At 38.2% G+C, this 18,245-nt stretch overlaps 1 protein-coding gene across 15 annotated transcripts in view; it reads right to left on the reverse strand.

Moving 5' to 3' along the window:
• Positions 1–18,245, reverse strand: part of EPB41L3 (erythrocyte membrane protein band 4.1 like 3) — a 202,230-nt gene that overhangs the window by 143,311 nt on the left and 40,674 nt on the right. The window lies entirely within an intron of this gene.

An 18,245-nucleotide genomic window follows, 5' to 3' on the forward strand; every position in this document is an offset into this window, starting at 1 on the left:
GTGCGGGGGAGGGGGCCACCGCTATACTTTAAGACTGTTATGTGGTAACAACCTTCTCTATCCTGGCGTAGGGGTCAGGCTGGAGACAACGCCTGGATACAGTTGGTAATAGCGGTTAGCCTTTGGATGCCCAGTTAGATTACTGCCAGGCCCTCTATCCCCTTCGCAGCCCACGCAGACAACCCCTTTAAGAGTGTGGGGGGAGTGTTCCTGACCTTCAGGTGAGTTATTTATTGGCTTAGGGAATGCAGTTATTTTTTTTTCTTTGTGAAAGTAAAAAGAAATTCAGATTATTGGCATCTTGCACACGTGGGCGCTCAAGAAATAGTAAGCTAATACAGAAGACCTGAATTAAAGGTGAGGGAAGAGGGTTTTGTCTTTCAGTAGCCTCCTGCTCCCAAAAATTTCCCCCTCCCTACCATAAATATTCACAGTTAAGGTGGTCTCCTGAGTTTCCCAGACTAACAGGAAATCATTACTGATAAAACTTTACGCTCAGATGGAGAGGAGGGGGCTTACACTCTGATTTGTGTACAATAAATTATTCCTGGTCATCCCACATCGAAGTTCTAACCAAGTAACCCAGGCATGTTTAATGTTTAAGGCCCTCTCCATATACTCCTAGTCACTTTTCCAGGAGCTGGCCGACTCATTTAGGGAGGGAAAATAGATTCAAAAATACTGCATTTACTGTTGGGTGTCAACGATGTGCTGCAGAGATTAGCGGGTCTGATCCGCCCCTGAGACTTGGCCTGTGTTTCTAGGACAGGGAAAACAGCGATAGAAAAAGGGAGGAAGCATTTTACACACTATATAGGAGAGAAGACTGGAAAAATTAGGGTTACTATATTGCTATGGAGTTTATGGACCTGTATTCTGTGGATGTGCCCATTTTGGGAAAATTTTCAGCAAGAAAATTTGACTTATGTTATTGGAAAACTAGTCTGTTGGCACAGCAAAGACTAGAATAGATGAGCAAATACCAGGAGCTGATAGGAAGTGACTATCACATTGTTCCAAGTAACAGAGGTAACAAGAGCCTGAACTGCCTTTAAAGTGACAGGTAAAAATGATAGTTCAAATACTGGATGATATATTTGGGGATCACCTGTATTAACTTCCTCTCAAGACCACATCAGTGTTAGAGGCATATATGCATATACATATATTGCCTTGATATGTAGGCAAAATACATATATTGTACTTATATAGCTGCCAGTGTGGCATGTAAGACCTTTGAATGAAGACTGTATTAATTTTCTTTCGTGTGTACACTAAAGCGCCTCCTTTAAAAATGGACTTGAACAAATTGTATTGTTTACAACAAATGTTAAGTTGGCATTATTTGACACACAGATGGTTTCATATTTTCATTCATTTTATTATTTTTGCTATTTTTTAGAGCAAACTGTTTTCTCCCTAATTCATGAATCTTAATCTTTCTTGTGATAGAGAAAGTTAGCAATGGTATACGGATATCTGTTTTCTTTGGAGAAAATGTTAGAGTCCTAAATATTATTTTTTAAAAGTTCGAAGTTCCTAACTAATTATCCTAATATTCCATTAGTTTATAATTTGAAGTAAAAACATACTGCTTCCTAGTTTAATAGTAAATCTTGGAAGCAATTACTGTGAAACACTTTGGGCTTGACCAGCACTGTCTGCTATTTTTGTTTGTTTGCTTGTTTGTTTTTCCCAGCACAGATACAGAGAAAAAGAAATGTCAGACAAACTCAAGAGCAGCACATAGCTCTGTCAGTCAGCAGCTCACTTGCATCTCTGTAATAAAATTCCCTCCACCTTGTTAATAACATGCAGGAGCCCTCTAGGTCATCTTTGTCTCCCCACAGTGCCTCATTGGGTGCATTGCAAGCCGAGCACTGAACATTTTAATGAATGGATATCAAATAAAGAACTAAGTTTAATGAACTAAGGTTTTACTTTACTTTGATGGTTCCGTTTCTCATGTATAAAATAAGTTACTATTTCCAAAGTCCTTTATGCTTTGAAAATACTAGGGTTCCATTCTGCACAGCAAAAGAAACCATCAATGAAGCAAAAGGTAACCAACTGTAAGGGAGAAGATATTTGCAAACAATACCTCCAATAGGAGCTAATATCCAAAATATATAAAGAACTCATACAACTCAACAACAAAAATATAATTCAATTTAAAAATGGGCAGAGGGTCTGAACAGACACTTTTCCCAAGAAGACATGAAATTGGCCAACACATACATGAAATGACACTCAACTTCGCCATTAGGGAACTGCAAATCAAACCTGCAAAAAGATCCCATCTCATACCTGTTACAATTACTATTATCAATTTAAAAAAGTGTTCACGAGGATGTGCAGAAAAAGGAACGCTTATATACCGCTGGTGGGAATGTAAACTGGTACAGCCACCATGAAACAGTATGGAATTTTCTCAGAAAAACTAATAAAGCTACCATATGACCCAGCAATCCCTCTTCTGGGTATTTATCTGAAATATTTGAAAATATTTATTTATAAATATATATGTGTGTATGTGTGTGTGTGTGTGTGTGTCCATGTTCATTGCAGCATTATTCACTGTAGCCAAGCTATGGAAATAACCTAAGTACCCTTCAATGAATGATTATCAAAGAAGATATGGTACATATATTCAATGGAATACTAAATCAGCCATAAGAAATACTCTCATTTGTGACAACATGGATGGGTCTTGAGAGTATCATGCTAAGTAAAATAAGATGGAAAGGGACAAGAACCATATGATTTCACTCATATGTGGGATATACAAGGGCGGACCCAAAATGGAATTTATTTATAAAAATTTGTGTATTTATTCTTACATGTTTAAACTTCAGTCATCTTCAAAGTACTCTCCATTTAATGCAATACACATGTCAAGACATTTTTTCCACTGTCAAAACAGTTTTTGAACTTATCGATTTTGATGCCTTTTAGTGCTTCTGCCACTTTTTGTTTCACCTCTTCCACATGGACAAAATTTTTTCCTTTGATGACTTTTTTCACCCAGGGGAAAAAACAAACAAAACAAAAGTCACTCAGGGCAAGATCGTGTGAATAGGGAGGGTGGGGCATGGGGGTTATGCAGTTTTTGGACAAAAACTGCTCAGCACTCAGCGAGATGTGGGCAGGTGCATCTGTAAATCACCCATCATGACATGGGCAAACACAATGAAAGAGTCTTCAAAAAAAAAATTCACTGAAGTCCAGTGCAGCTTCTCACAACAATGGAGCTGTTAAACTGATACAGATGGGTTCTAGAACACTCACCTAGTGGGGGAAGCCGGTACTACAAGGAGACTGTCCTCCAGAAGATAATTCCGATTTTTTAAAGTCCCCCCTCATGAGACAGAAAACAACAAATGAACAAACAATATAAATAAACTCAGAGAGAGAGAACAGTATGGTGGTTTCCAGAGGGGAAATGGAATTGGGGGAGAATGAAGAGGGTAAAGGTGCTCAAATATATGGTGGTGGAACAAGACTAAACTTTGTGTGGTGGATACACAATGCAATATACAGATGATGTATTATAGAATGGTACACTTGAAACATATGTAATGTTATCAATCAATGTCATGTCAATAAATGTAATAAGAAATACTAGGGTTCCATAAAATAAAAAGGTATTACTACCTCTTAATACCAGCTGAGTAAAAGCAATAATGAAAAACCTATTTACTCATTCAGAAATAAAATGATGAGCTCTTCCACATGGAAAAGAGAAGGAAAGTAACAAAGCCAGAGTGGCATGATGATGCTATTACAGTTGGATTTGCTTTCTTTCACAAAAGACTAACTTTTCCCTGTATCCCCCTCACTTCCAAAAATAAAGCCACTGTCCCCCCAGAACATTCATTCTCCTTATCCATATATAACCCCCCTGGTGCTTTTCCAAAAGGTTACAGGAAAGCAGCTCTTGTGTCCAGGGAAGGCTTTTCACATAGTACCAGAGTTAATGCAGAATTGGCATGAGAACTCAGCTTTCTAGTTTAATATGTCCACAGGCAAACAATGAAATAATTCGTGAAACATGGGAAAATACTCCATGACTGCAACTTATTCTCAAGATGCCCATTCTAATCTCTTCCACCATCTAAGGCTTACTTTACAACACTAATCTTATTTCTTGATTTCTTGAAACTGTTCTACTGTATGTAGTATACATCACTGAAGACCACCAAGTCATTCAGAATTCTAGCCATGGCACAGAGAAAAGGAGCCCAGCTGCCTTCAGGTAAGAGATGTGTGTAACTTCACTCCAGGCATAGAGACAGAATTCCCTGTGAACTTCATTCCAACCACAAGAGCTAATAGTATACATACTCATTGGTACCCACTGATACTCTGCTACCTGAAGAGCAATAATAACTCCAACCTGATAGCCAAGGCAAGGGCAGAATTTTCAGGTTGTATTACAGTTTTTGTCAGCTCCATTGACAAGACCCCAGAAAAAAATGATGGAAAATCTGTCCTTTGGAACTTTGCCCATGGGAACTTGACCAAACCCTACAAACACTGTTCTAATGAGGCATGCAACACCGGTTTTTCCTTTCTGACAATCTCAGACCACCTTTACCTACAGAATTGTGATATTTAAAAATATCTCCATATTCTTTAGTCCACTAAGTTAACTGTTTTTCAACCTAGGCTGCCTTAGTAAAATGTCAATGACACTTGCAGTAACTAGCTGAGGCTTACTGTATGCACAGTACAATGCTGGGCACCTGAATTGCATATCAAGTCCTTGAAATGAGGACACAATGTTCAGCCACAGTGTTACCAGGGACCATAAATAAGAGAAATGCAGGGGTGAATACATAATTCAAAAGCAACAAGTGAAATAAAAATTCATTTAAGGGTTTCTAAGTTCTAAGAATAGTACCAACTCTACAGCTCATTAAGACTTCCAGATGTTCTCTTTATTCCTGGTTCCTATATATCATTTCAGGCATCTATATACATGTAGAGCACAGATGCAAAATGAAAATTAAAAAATACCAATAAACGCAATTGCAGCACAAAATGTATAAAAATATGTACATCTGAGAGGGAGCAAGTTTAAATATGTTAACATTTTAAAAAATAATTCCTAGTCATCAAAATTTTATTATTTGTCTCCTTTCTTTGTACTATTATAAAAAAATTAGTCATTAAGGCAGGATCAATACATATTATATACATTTCATTGTATTAAAATATACTCATAAAATTATTTTGTTTTCTCCAGTTCTAGTAAAGTTTAGAAGTAAATCTCAGCATTTTTAAATAGAAAAGTGCTAATAAAATTTTAAGGTTTATTCTAATCCCCAGATCTTTATAAAGTTTAAGTGCTGGATAATTCTATTCTCCCATTAAGTAAAAATAAAAACCCATTAAGGATATTTATATTTGAGCATTTTGTATATAGTGGCAAAATAAAAGAAGGTTGGTAATCTTAATATTACTAAATGCAGCTCCTAAATACTTCACTCTCTGAGACCACATTGATATCCCGAACAGACGATCAGTACTGGTTTATGCCAAGACACATAACATTTTAATTAGTTTTCCCCCAAAAGACAAAAAATAAATGCCAGCAAGCCTCTCAGTCTCCTGTAAAATTATAAATCATCTTAACCAGCTATTATGCTTCCTTCTAACAGCAATCAACAAGAATTAACTGAAGGAGAAAAATGGGTAATAAAGACACATTTGTGTTGTCTTGTTTCACTTTTTGACTCTGTCTCTAGGTTTATGTCCCCTCTTTAGGCAAACATGTCGCAGTTAACTTTATAAACTAAGAAATTTACAGCTACAGCTACACCCCAAAAAGAATGTCATCTTTCTGCTGCTTGATTTGATCCTGTTTTCCAGCACTTTTTTCCCATTTCAATTGCCTAACTATGTGTATACTTTAACAGTGTGGGCATAATCTGAAAATGTGATTCTACACTAGTCCACAACTTCCAGAATATTCTTGGAATCAGTGAAAATGTTATCTAGAATATCTGTATCCCTTGAAATAAATCTGGTGTTTAATAGATCAAACCCATTTTAAAGAAAGCATCTTCTATTGACTCTTTCCTTTTCAAGATGTTTATCAGGGACTTGTCAGAACATCCACAGTGGGCTTATTTGGGCTTATTTGCGGATGGTACAAATCTGAGAAGGTTGCTGGAATTTCTCAATTCAAGTTGTTTGTGAAGAGTTTACATTTTATATTTCCGTGCCAACAATAATCTTGGAAAGCAATAAAAGTTTTCACACCATTTATATTAGAACCCCTTGTAGATTTTGTTAACAGTGTAGGTTCTTGGGTCTAGCCCCAGAATAAGCAAATCAGAAGCTCCGGGGTGGAGTTCAGAAAGCAGGCACCTTTAAGTAGCTCCCCAGGGATTCAAAATCACACTCAATTATGAGAACCACTGATTTAGGTGACCACTGTACAACACTCATCACAAAGGTAACAGACCATTACACTCCTATTATCCAGGTAGATGTGTAACAGGGATTGAAACAGAGAAACGTGATAGGAGGACAGCCCCACTCGGCCGTGGAAGGAGCCCACACGACAACAGTCCACACATGTTGTGCAAGGCTTATGGCCTGGATCCTGTCGTATGCATCAGTTTGCAAGAGCGGTTCATTAGCAATCAGTACAGTAATAAATAACAATGAAGGATTGTTTCGTACCCAATTCCAACGATAATTGGATTAGATGCCCATTTATGGAAGATTGCAATAACACCACAACTCTGACCTTAATTTCCAAGTGCACAAAACATCTTTACAAAGTTGCCAAGGGATGTCTCATGAAAACGGGAAATGGAGAACTAATTGCTGGCAGTTTTGGTTAAGTTTCAGATTTGACTATCCCTAACTCAGCAAATGCTTTACAGTATTAATACTGTTTGGTATAACATCCATATGCTAACAGGAATCCCCTGCACTGATAAGTGAAAAACTAGTGAACCAAATTAAAGAAACTGACCAGAAGCTACATCTTTCTACCCTTAGGCACAATCTGAGGAATTTTGTTTCAGAAAAAGACAATATCCTTAATGCTATTAAATCAATACATTGCTAATTTTATAGGCCTTGTATTTTTATATCAATTTGTAAGATTATTTTGATTTTATAGATGATGAAACCTATAGCGTGATATACTTAAATCTTGTTTTACATAAACCTGTATCTATATCTACATATTTAAGTAAGAAAAATTAATTTCAAGACAACATGCTGTGGCATTAGAATTATCTTCTTTCCTTTAGAGGGGTGTTAAAGAATAAGATTTCAGCTCAGTCAAAGAAGACTGCCATTCTAATGTGGACCCAGGCTTTCTTATGAGCAGTGGGCTCTCCAGCTGGAATGTTCAAGGGGATAGATACCAGGTGACATCTGTCAGTAATATCCCAGAAGTGATCCCTCTATCAAGTAGGTACTTGGGCAACATCATATTTAAGGTCCCATCCAACTCAGACCAAATTGTTTTCCAAGTTTTTTCCACCTAGGAACCAGGATTTGCCCAGAATTTTTCACTTTTGAGGTAGCAATTCAAATGTTCACTTCATTAAGATATACTGACTGTATGTTTCTTTACATTGTTATTGAATAGCCTGTCATTGGTGTGGTGCTTTTTCTCCCTAAGTCTGGAGATAGTTTCCACTACCTTTTCCCCTCCTGCAGGTCTCCTCTGATCCCTCAGTTCCAATCCACTTGTCCCGCCGTTGTTCATCAGACCTTTTTTATCTCCGAGCCAGGTCTGACTGAGTTGCCTTAGGTGGAAGGGCATGATGTTGTTTGAGTCAAGGTATAAAGATTCTAAATGGGAGACCATTACACTCCTAAGTCTTTCTGAATTTTCCCCAGATGTTCCGATGTCCACTCTCAAATTATTTCACTGTTTAACAAAACCAAGCAGGCCTACATTCACCACATTACACACATGTTCATGAATGCTGTTATGGCTTGATGAACAGAGTTCTAGGTGATGTCTTCAAATTGTTTTGTGTCCTTGAGCAAATTTCAGCTTCTTTTCATATCAATATCCCCTGAAATACTCCTTCCATTTTCTGTTTTATTAGAATAGAGTGGTTGCTCTCACCATGCTGCATATTAGAAGAATCACTTGGGGGTACTTTTAAAAATAGCAACTAAAGTTAATTATCATAGTTGGGTGATAGATATATGTGGGCTTATTATTATGATTCTCTCTACTTTGTGTACATTGGAAATATTTCATAGTAAAAATTTAAATTAAAAGATAATTTTAAAACACTGATGCTTGAGATCTACACCAAACCAATCAACTGAGAACCTCTGGGGAATGAAACCTGGGCATTGGTATTTTTTAACATTCTCCAAGTGATTTTTATGTGTAGGCATAGCTGAAAAATAGAAGGAATTAAAGAAAAAACCCTAAAGCACAATTAAATTGAATGTTAGGAACTTCTCAAAAGAAGGATGCCATAAAAATAAATATTAATAGCAACCACCTATTTACATCTTTAAACAATTATCTGAAGCACTTGGTAGAAGCCACTGGATTAAGCATGAATGGACCCATTATCTCTATGAAACTAGTTGTTTTTTTAACACGTTTGGCTTCTTTGGCAGTGCCTGCCATCAGATTTGTTGATATTCACACTCTTTAGGGGGAACCTATTACTGTAGCTGGCTGTCTATTTCATTGTAATGTGTTAATAAAATGCTGGCATATTTAACAACAGGCATAAAGAACTCATAACACACTAAATATCATGACCAGAATTTCAACAACTCTTCAAACACTCCAAAGAAAAAATATGTCATGCATGGTTTTGGCCCAAGTTCCTGTGTGATACAGAGAAAATGCACTTGACCATTCATGATTATCTTAGGTGATGGATAACAGAAGTTTCTAGCATGTAATTAAAGGGGTCAAATAGGAATTGCATCTAAATAAATATAATCCCAATGTTTTATGAATTGGAGCTAGTGATTTTTTTGCCCAGACATGTTCAGGCATTGGGATTCTACATCATGGTGTCCAGGGATCACTATATTTACAAAGAACCAAGTTTATTGAATATTTACCTTGTGCAAAGAATGGTTTTATGAGCTATCATCCCAGAGATAGATTCTGTCATTACCCCTATTTTACAGAAGGGGTAAATAAGGCAGAAACAGACTCAACAATGTGTCCAAGGTCACACAGGTATGACCAGTAGGGCCAGGATACAAACTTGGGTGGTCTGACTTCATAGCTACACCTGTAAGATCTTTAAAAACTTGTCAAATATGTATATACATGTACACACACATATTGCTTAAATCTCATGAAATCACCAACATTCAATTGGTCTTCAACTTTCAAAAACAGTAATTCCACAGTACAATTATACAGTGTAGTAACAAAACATTGAATTAACTATGAATGCAGAGAAGAACTGAGTTAAGTGAACTCAGAACTGAGTTAAGTGTTGAGTGTTGCTACTACCATTGACATATTAGAGAACAGTAAAAGTCCTCTGAAAAGTCTCTATTTACTAATACAGAAAGCATCTGCAGTTTTTTCATCATCTAAGAAGCTACTAGAGAACTTAAGGCAAGTGCTAATAAAATTTTAGTAATTATTAACTTTCATTTAACACCTCCTAGATGCCATACACTATTTTAAGTGTTTCCTATGTATATTATCTCATTTCCTCTCCCATAGTTCTATGAGGCAGGAATTCTTATGATCTACGTTTTACAGATGGTAAAACTGAGCCTACTCATGAGCTAAGTACCTTGTCCCTGGTCACACGTTTGTGACGTAATGGGACCAGGCAATTTGATTTTGGAAACTGCTATTAACCACAATGCTAAGTTGTTCCTACAGAATTCCGTATGTCCAGTTGAATTTCCTCTACAGAAAAAGGAATATTTTTTTTAAAAAAAGCTACCATAAATGGAACCTGTGTATTTATTTTACTACGAAGAGTATTCTACTACTATTTAAAGTTTGAGAACAGTTCAAAGGAGAATGCTATAATCCATTCATAAATCCTAGTGGCTCTACCTTCAAAACGTATCCAGGATCCAACCACTTCTCACCACATCCACCACTCACACTCCCTACAAGGTATCATCATCCCTCCCCTGGGTTCCTGCAAGAGCCTCATCACATTTTTCTCTCCTGCCATCCTAGGACCTTTGATTCCTTCTCCAAACAAAGGATATTGTTGTGGTCCTTATAAAAATAAGCCAGATCACATCACTCATATTCACAACCTCCAAAGGCCCTTGGACATGCATCTTAGCCCTCGTCCTTCCCAACCCCACTGATCTGATCACACCTACAGCTGCACTCCATCCCTGGCAGGTTCTCAGATAAGCCAGGCATCTCCCGCCTTCCTTCTCTTTCCAATGTGCCCTCACTTCCTTCAAGACTACTCTCACGGTCCCACTCACAGAGGCCTACCCTGATAACTTTATTAAAGATTGTGACTGGGCTACCCAGCATGCCTACCCTTCCTCACACTCTACTTTTTAAAAAAATTATCACCTAACATACCCATAACTTCCTTGTGTATTGTGTTTCCCACCATTCCTGATGTAAGCAACACAGAGGCAGGGGTTCTGGACTCCTATTGACTGGTTGTCCCGGCCACCTGGAACAGTGCCTGACATGGGGAAGGCATTTAATATGTGTTTATTGAACGAGAGAATAAAGAAAGCAGCAGGGACTATAAAATATGAGACTGGGGAGAAGGATGAACAGAGGGGTAGAAAGTACAGAACTGAAAAGCCAGGTTGCCCAAGATTGAGATTAGACACCAGAAGGAAGAGATTCCAAAGAACTATAAGAAAAAACAGTGAGTGTGTGATTTTTTAAAAAGCGTGCATGGTTATATGCAATACACCTCCAGGTCCACTGGTGGAACTAACTGATTTGGGTGAAATCTCCCAACCAACCCCACTAAAGGGCTCACTGGCCTCACCCTGAATGACCACAGATGACACCAACAGGGTACATCTCCCCAGTACATCCTCAGAGATGAAAGGAAAGAATGGTAAAACCACCCATTTCAAGTGCCACTGGGTCATTTTTAATATCAGGGTGGACTTAACAAGCACTTGTCTTCTCAGGACAAAAAAAAATGTGACAGGATCCAAGTAGAATTCTCTTTACGCATCTGCACAAACAATGTAAATGCTTTCTGCAATGGAAAATGTCAGGTCAACTGATGCAGAAGTGTCCAGGCTAATATTATTTTTCATATCAATGGTTGCCATGGTGACATTTATAAAGATTTAGCAATGACCACGCAGTGAATACTTTTAAGAGACTGTTGGAGGCAGGAAAAGAAGTTGCAATCTACCCTCTGTCTTCACAAATCACTCTCATCCCACTTGCTCCCATTAAGTGGCTCACTTCTTTGATTGCACTTGGCATACCCATGAAAGATGAGTTTTAGATTCTATCATTTCAGGCTTGAAGCCTGTACTGTGTTTTTCCATTTGGTCTGCATTAAGGCTTTATTCAGTGATTCACAGTGCCTTTTCAAAGGTCACCAGGTCATTCCTTCATTTGCCAGAAGTGTCTCTTAATCCTAGTCTCTTCCTCCACTAGGGCAACCAAGTTCTAAGGCTTCCCACCCTCTAGTTACCCTCTGGAAGGAGTTTCTATGTGGATTTCCATTGCCAACTTTATGCAACAGCCACACTTTAAATATATTTTAGCAGAGTATCTTAACCACTCCCTTCACGTCCCTCCACTGGATTGCAATCTCTGAAAGGAAGCAGGTATCTCTCTCACTCATGTTTGTATTTTCCAGAATGAGTAGCATAACACATTAACCTGTGGAGTGGGGGAGGTTAAACCCTGAAAACATTTCTAGCATTAGGTCCTAGAGAGCTTAATGAATGACACCACTAATTCCCAGTCATGCAAATTAGAAATCCTAATGTCTTCTTGCCACCTTACTCTCCCACTTTGCATTTTACTTTAAACTCCTGGATCTGTCCACATCTGCCCCTCCCCACCGTCCATTCTGTAATTGTCTTTTCTTGGGTCTTTAATCCAGTTTTCCCAACATGAGTGAGCTCTCACAGGCAGAGGGGTGATGCTATGACCCTTCGCTTAGAACATTCCGAGCCCAGTATTCTCAGGGTGTGGACGACACCCTCTAACACAGCCTTAATGCCCCGAGTTCTCTCTGGGCTCCTGAACCATGCCCCCTTCTTCCATCTCATCACAGAGGTTACCTAATTGGCCTTTTTATCAAGTTCCCTACCTTGGGTCAGATATCCTCACTGATGGCTTTGGAAGTGCCAGTCCCTCCACTTTCCAGCATTGCAGCTACGCATTGCATGCGTGATTATTTGATGAACCGCAAGTCCCAGTGGAGGACTAGGGTTGCTTCTGATCACACTGTGTCCATAGCTAGCATGCCATCTGGCACATAGAAGGCACTCAGTGAACATTTATGATAAACAAATGTCCACGGATTGTCATTACTGGAAACAGTACAATTCATAATGATTAGATGTCTGCCTGCACAGTTGGTCGCGAGGGGCTTGTCACTTCTGCTGGCTACGAAGGAAAAAGCAAACACAGACTCCAAAAGGCATTTTGGATCTTGGACACTTAAGTAAGGTTCACAGTGAGCACTCAAATATTTATCCATATTATTTCAAACAGGACTGAGGAGAAACCAAAACATGCCATTTTCCCTAGGAGTGTGGCTAGAGTAAGAACGTTTGGCACCTGAAATGCTATCACTAAAGGAGGGAGAGTGATACAGGGTTCCTCAGCCAGAGCATTGGCCTCTGACTTCAGTACTGATTCACATGTGCTCAGTGGTTCCTCCTGCTAGAGAAATTAAAGAGCAGAAAAGCAAAAGACATTTGTGTGGCAATCAGAGGTGGGTGGAGGGAAAGCCAGGTAGACAGTGAGTCTCCATCCCTGGCCCCCTGTGGTGGGCAGAGTCAGCCCTCCAGCTCCTCCATGCCCAGTGCCCTTAACCTTAACTTGGCCCACGTTGCTTCATTCCTTTTTATCTGCTTTTTCATTTCTAAACTAAGTAACTCAAATCTGCTTCAAGGACCATTGAGAGGATTAAGTGAAATAATTGAGGTAAAAGCATTTAGTGAGCTCTAAGTGTCACGCAGTATGTGTGTGTTGCAGTTATGACACGGTGGCTCACTCACAATAATGTCACTTGGCCACTTTCCCTCAGACAGTGCAGCCCAGAAGTTCCCAATGCCTCCCTCCCTCCGTCTCACTTAGGTGACCACCCAGATGCAGAAGCCCTGAAGGAGGAAGGCTCTAGACCCATGGTGGTGTTGAACTTATTTATAAATGCACTTCAAAGAGGAGCTGGGAAGAAGCATCCAGGAGCTCTTAAAAGCTACTCTGCTGGTGCTGCTAATTTGGTTACATGCCTGATGGAAAGGAGGCAAATGCAGGAATTCACATCTGCTAGGACATAACAGGCCTCATATTTTTAAATAAACACACAAGAACTTATACTATATTATCATGTCTGCTGGTCCTAATAATATTTTTTCCTCAGTCTTGCAGCCATTGCTGAAAGCATTTTAAGGCATTTATTTGAGAAATTCTCTCAAGAGCATATACCTCATTATTTGGAAATCACTTCAAAAACTGCAAAATCTCATGTTGTTGAAGATGGATAGGGTTTTGTTTTGTTTTGTTTTGTTTTTTGTTTGTTTTCTGGGGGAGACAAAATGATTTAGCACCAGGCTAATGAAGAAGGTGGTCAACAAGTGTAATAACCACTAGACATTAAAAAACAAAAACAAAAACCCTGAGGTTTTGACTATACACACATTCAACTGAATTCTTAGAATAGTTTAATGTGCTACTTTGGAAGAAAGTTCAAAAACTAGTTCCAAAAAGATTCTGAGCCACCAAACCGTCTCTACTCACAAAGAAAACTCATTTATTGAGTGCTTACTATACGGGCCAGGCACTCTGTAAGAACTTTCATACACTTTATAAACTTCCCCTGAAGTTTATTATACCTGTTTTACAGATGAGTAGTTAGGTAACTGCCCAAGGGCAAAACAAAGTAAATAGTAGGATAGCACTTATCCTCATAGAAGAATCACTGGACTATCTCCTCTAGAAGAAGACAGCTTTCCTTGGAGTGAATGTACTCTGATGATTTTTTTAAAATTTGTAACATGTAATAGTCAAGCTTTTTTTAATGCAAAAACAGGACATTCCAACAAATATCCAAGATTAATGTAATCTGGGGCCTGTTCATAATGGAACAGGGCTTTACAAATGTACAGAAACCCCAATGCCTAGGAGAGTCATGATGTGACCCTTTCAAATGAGAAGCGGAAATGAGCCTGATAAAAATCTGGAAATGGGTAACAGATAATGGCATTCATATCCAGGTGCCATTATACTTACGTGGAGAGTTTAAGCTGGTGGTATAAAGGATAATTGTGTATTACAGTTAATTATATATAAGCTGTACAGCCTAGGTATTAGAAGCTAAGTTTGAACCTGACTCTGGAGTCTGCTGCCTGTGTAGTAAGTTATCCTTCAAGGCCTCCATGTCTTAGTTACAAAGTAGGGATGATCACGTCACCCTCTTCACCTTGCTTGAGAACCCAATATGTGAATCTATTCCAATTGTTCCTAGCATGTAGTGAGCACATTGTAAACGTTAGCTGTAATTATTAATGTGTACGTAAAAATACATCACTCTGCCTTAGGGGTCCTTATCTGGGGAAGGGCACAGCAGGACAGACATTCACATTTTACAAGTGTACTTAGTCTTTGACAATGGCACTTTAATCCCATTGGACTGCATCAAGTATGAGTATTTTGAACTTCAGGAGTCTTTTCTTTGCCAACATTACATAGTGTCTGTAACTAATTAAATGGTAGTTGCTAAAGTGAAATGTTTCCAGGATCATTTCTGTATAATCCTTCAAAAAAATAATTTTTTGCACTCCTCATGATGATGAATAAACATTCTTTTCTTGTAGAAATCTTGTGATCTTGATTATATTTGGCCATAGTTTTATTTTTATGAAGTTGAGACAGGCACAGTCACTCCAAAGTTGCAGATCAATAAAATACATGACAATGTTTTCTACAATAGAATGTTCTATCATTAGGTCTGGACTTGTTAACAGCCATATTTACAAATTATTGGGGAATTTTCCCTTGTTTTGTAATTGTTAACACCCATTTTATGTGGAGAGAGAGACAACGTTCTGGGTGCCCTGGAGTGTCTGCTTAACTGTAGAAGTCCCTGCTTCTGCTAGCAGAACCCTGCTTCTTCTCCTGATCTCACACCACCAGGGGATATTATATAGGGGCTATCTGCAGACTCAATAGCTGCCAGAGATGGGATGCTGATGGCAAAGCTTTGTAACAGCAACGCAAAACTTGGCAATTCGGGGTAAGAGAAATACTACAGTTTATCCATACTTCAAGTGTATCCCAGATGAAATAGGCTTTTATCTAATTACCTGGGAAGCCAACAACTAAAGCAGTCTTTTTATGGGAAAATATCTTGTGAGTTCCAAATAATCAATCTACAAATGGACTTATGGATGTGAATGTTTATAAACTCACAATTATTTGGTTTAATTTTAACCTCTTATAGTTTGTATCGATCATGTAACATTTACTTGGTTATCTCTCTAGAAAAATCTATGAAGACTAAACAAAATTATTGACAGTTTCATTACTATCTCAAATTCTTTGTATGTGAGCTAAATAAAATATTTTTCATCTACCACATATTGGTAATTTTTTTCTAGTAAGACTCGAGGAAGTTCATTATATTGTACCCATTGTGACCTTAGTTATAACATTTTAAAATTTACCTTTGTGCACTCTAAAGCATGAGTTTGTTACTTAGCCCATCTTTATATTGCCTGTTGATCTGTCTTTTCATTTTATTTTGGTCTTTGATTCAGATACTATGATAACATCCAGATTCGAAAAACATATGTCCTTCCAATGACTCACCCCAACATGCCCCCGTTTCCTACGAGCCTGTGTGCTGAGTTGGTTTTTTTGTAGTTCTGGGCTTACAGAGATGCTAAAAGTAATCTAAAGTGTTTGTGTAAAAATGGAAATAGCACAAGAGCTGATTAAAGCTAAACCTAAAATTAGATGGGTTTCCTTGATTAATGGCACAGCAACAGCTTGGTGAGTGAGGGAGACTGCCCACAATCCACACTCATCTAGATTCAGTAACTTTCAGAGTGAAGACTCTCATTCCTACCTTACAATTAATTTTTAAGAAAACGCTTCTTCAAACAAACATGTAAAAAGACTAAACAATTTTGGCAGTACAATCAACCTGACAAGAGTAACTCTGTAATTTTAACTTCTTCCAATTTAATGCACATGTGCAGGAAGAGACAACCTGCTACAGAACAAAGTCAAAGCCCCGGGTAAAGTACAAGCTCATCTAAACAGGGTAATTAAGCCCCCAGATCCTAAAAGTTCCAGAGAACATTGCAGGATGCCCGTTGCCGCAGCATTCTGAAAATCTGCATTTGTTCGGGTACATTGATCAGGAAGGGGAACATTTGCACATTTATTGAAAGGAAATTAAATGGCAATGGTAGGCGTTGTTATGTGACTCGAATGTTACATTCCATACTACAAAGTAATTTCCAAGACTATGTTGGGGAAGAGAAAAACAAAGAACTTGCCATCTTCTGTAGTTTTCTTACGGCTACGCAAGACAACTTCTTCCTAAGAAACGCCAAGCTTCTAAAAAGTTAGTGATGTACTGAATGAGATGTCCAATGAGAAACTTCAATGTTTCAGTATAATACATAATTATCATACTTAACAGTTTAATTAGTTTAATTTTAAATAGTTCAGCATTTAAATTGTGCTTCATTTGTTAAGCCTGAAGCATTCTGTGGTCTGTAAAGTAAGAAGATACTTAAAAAAAAAAGGAAGGGGCATGTAAAAACACACAGCAGCCAATCTGAAAGAGCCCCTAATGGCCAAGGCTGGAACAATTTGAGCAAATAAATAAGGATAGTATTGGATTATAACCTGAGAATGACTACCCATGAATTTATAGTGCTAAAAAGAAATAACTGAATAAGTAAATAAATGAGAAAGAACTACTCTTCTTTACAGAAAATTCCAACCAATAACTGTAGGATGAATGAAGAAAATAGAAAAATCTCTATTAGAAAACCACAGGAATAATTGCCACAGGCATGACCCACCAATGATGCTAACATCAGTGGGTGAAAGTTTAAGTTTCAGAGTATCTCTCCACAAATATTTCTCAATTATAAAATGATACATGTTGACACTACAGCAGAGCAGCCCAGCAGAACCACCTTAGCCAAGTGATGAAAGTTGAAATCATCAGTAGTAAGTCACATAGACAGCAAAGGCTTCCAGACAGGACCTCATTCTAATCACAGGAAACCTGAGACAAACCCAAACTGAGGGACATTAACCAAAGGGTCATGGGTTCAGTTCCGGTCAGGGCAGAGGTCTGAGTTGCCAGTGCAGTCCCAGTTAGGGCCTGTGTGAGAGGCAACCAATTGAAGTTTCTCTCTCACATTGATGTTTCTCTTCCTCTCTCTCCCTAAGATCAATAAATGTGTCCTCAGGTGAGGATTAAAAAAAGTGACAAGGTTAGAAGAGATTAAAGAGATCATAGTAAGTTGACTAATGTGCAGTGTGGGATCCTGAGTGCATCTTGGAACAGAAAAAGGACATTAGTGAAAAAATTGCAAAATCTGGATGAAGTCTGTAGTTTAGTTAAAAGTATTGTACCGATGCCTATTTCTTAGTTTGGTTCATTTTACTGCCTTTATGTGAACTGTTAACATTGCAGATAGATGGGAGTGGGATATATGGGAAATCTCTATTACATTTACTACTCCTCTGTTAAGCCTAAAGTTGTTTCAAAATACTGTTAAATAAATAAATAACATAAAAATTTGCTTAGTTGCTCTGTATCCAGACTGAGTTGCATCTTGAAGGATGAACAACAGTTAAACAATGAAAATAGGAATTAATAGCTTAGATAAAAGGAAAATTAGATGTATGACTTGGCTCCATTCCTTACTCAACCAAGCCGTGTGATCTTGGGCAAGCTATTTATCTTGCTAAGGCTCAGTTTCTTCATCACTAAATAGGTGGTGAGGCAGGGTATCTAACTCATAGAGCTAAGTGATGATTACATGTAGTAAGACATATAAAGAGAGTAACATGCCTGATATATTGAGGAACCCAA

This window comes from Phyllostomus discolor, chromosome 9 (genome assembly GCF_004126475.2).
Source record: "Phyllostomus discolor isolate MPI-MPIP mPhyDis1 chromosome 9, mPhyDis1.pri.v3, whole genome shotgun sequence".
Classification (NCBI taxonomy): domain Eukaryota; kingdom Metazoa; phylum Chordata; class Mammalia; order Chiroptera; family Phyllostomidae; genus Phyllostomus; species Phyllostomus discolor.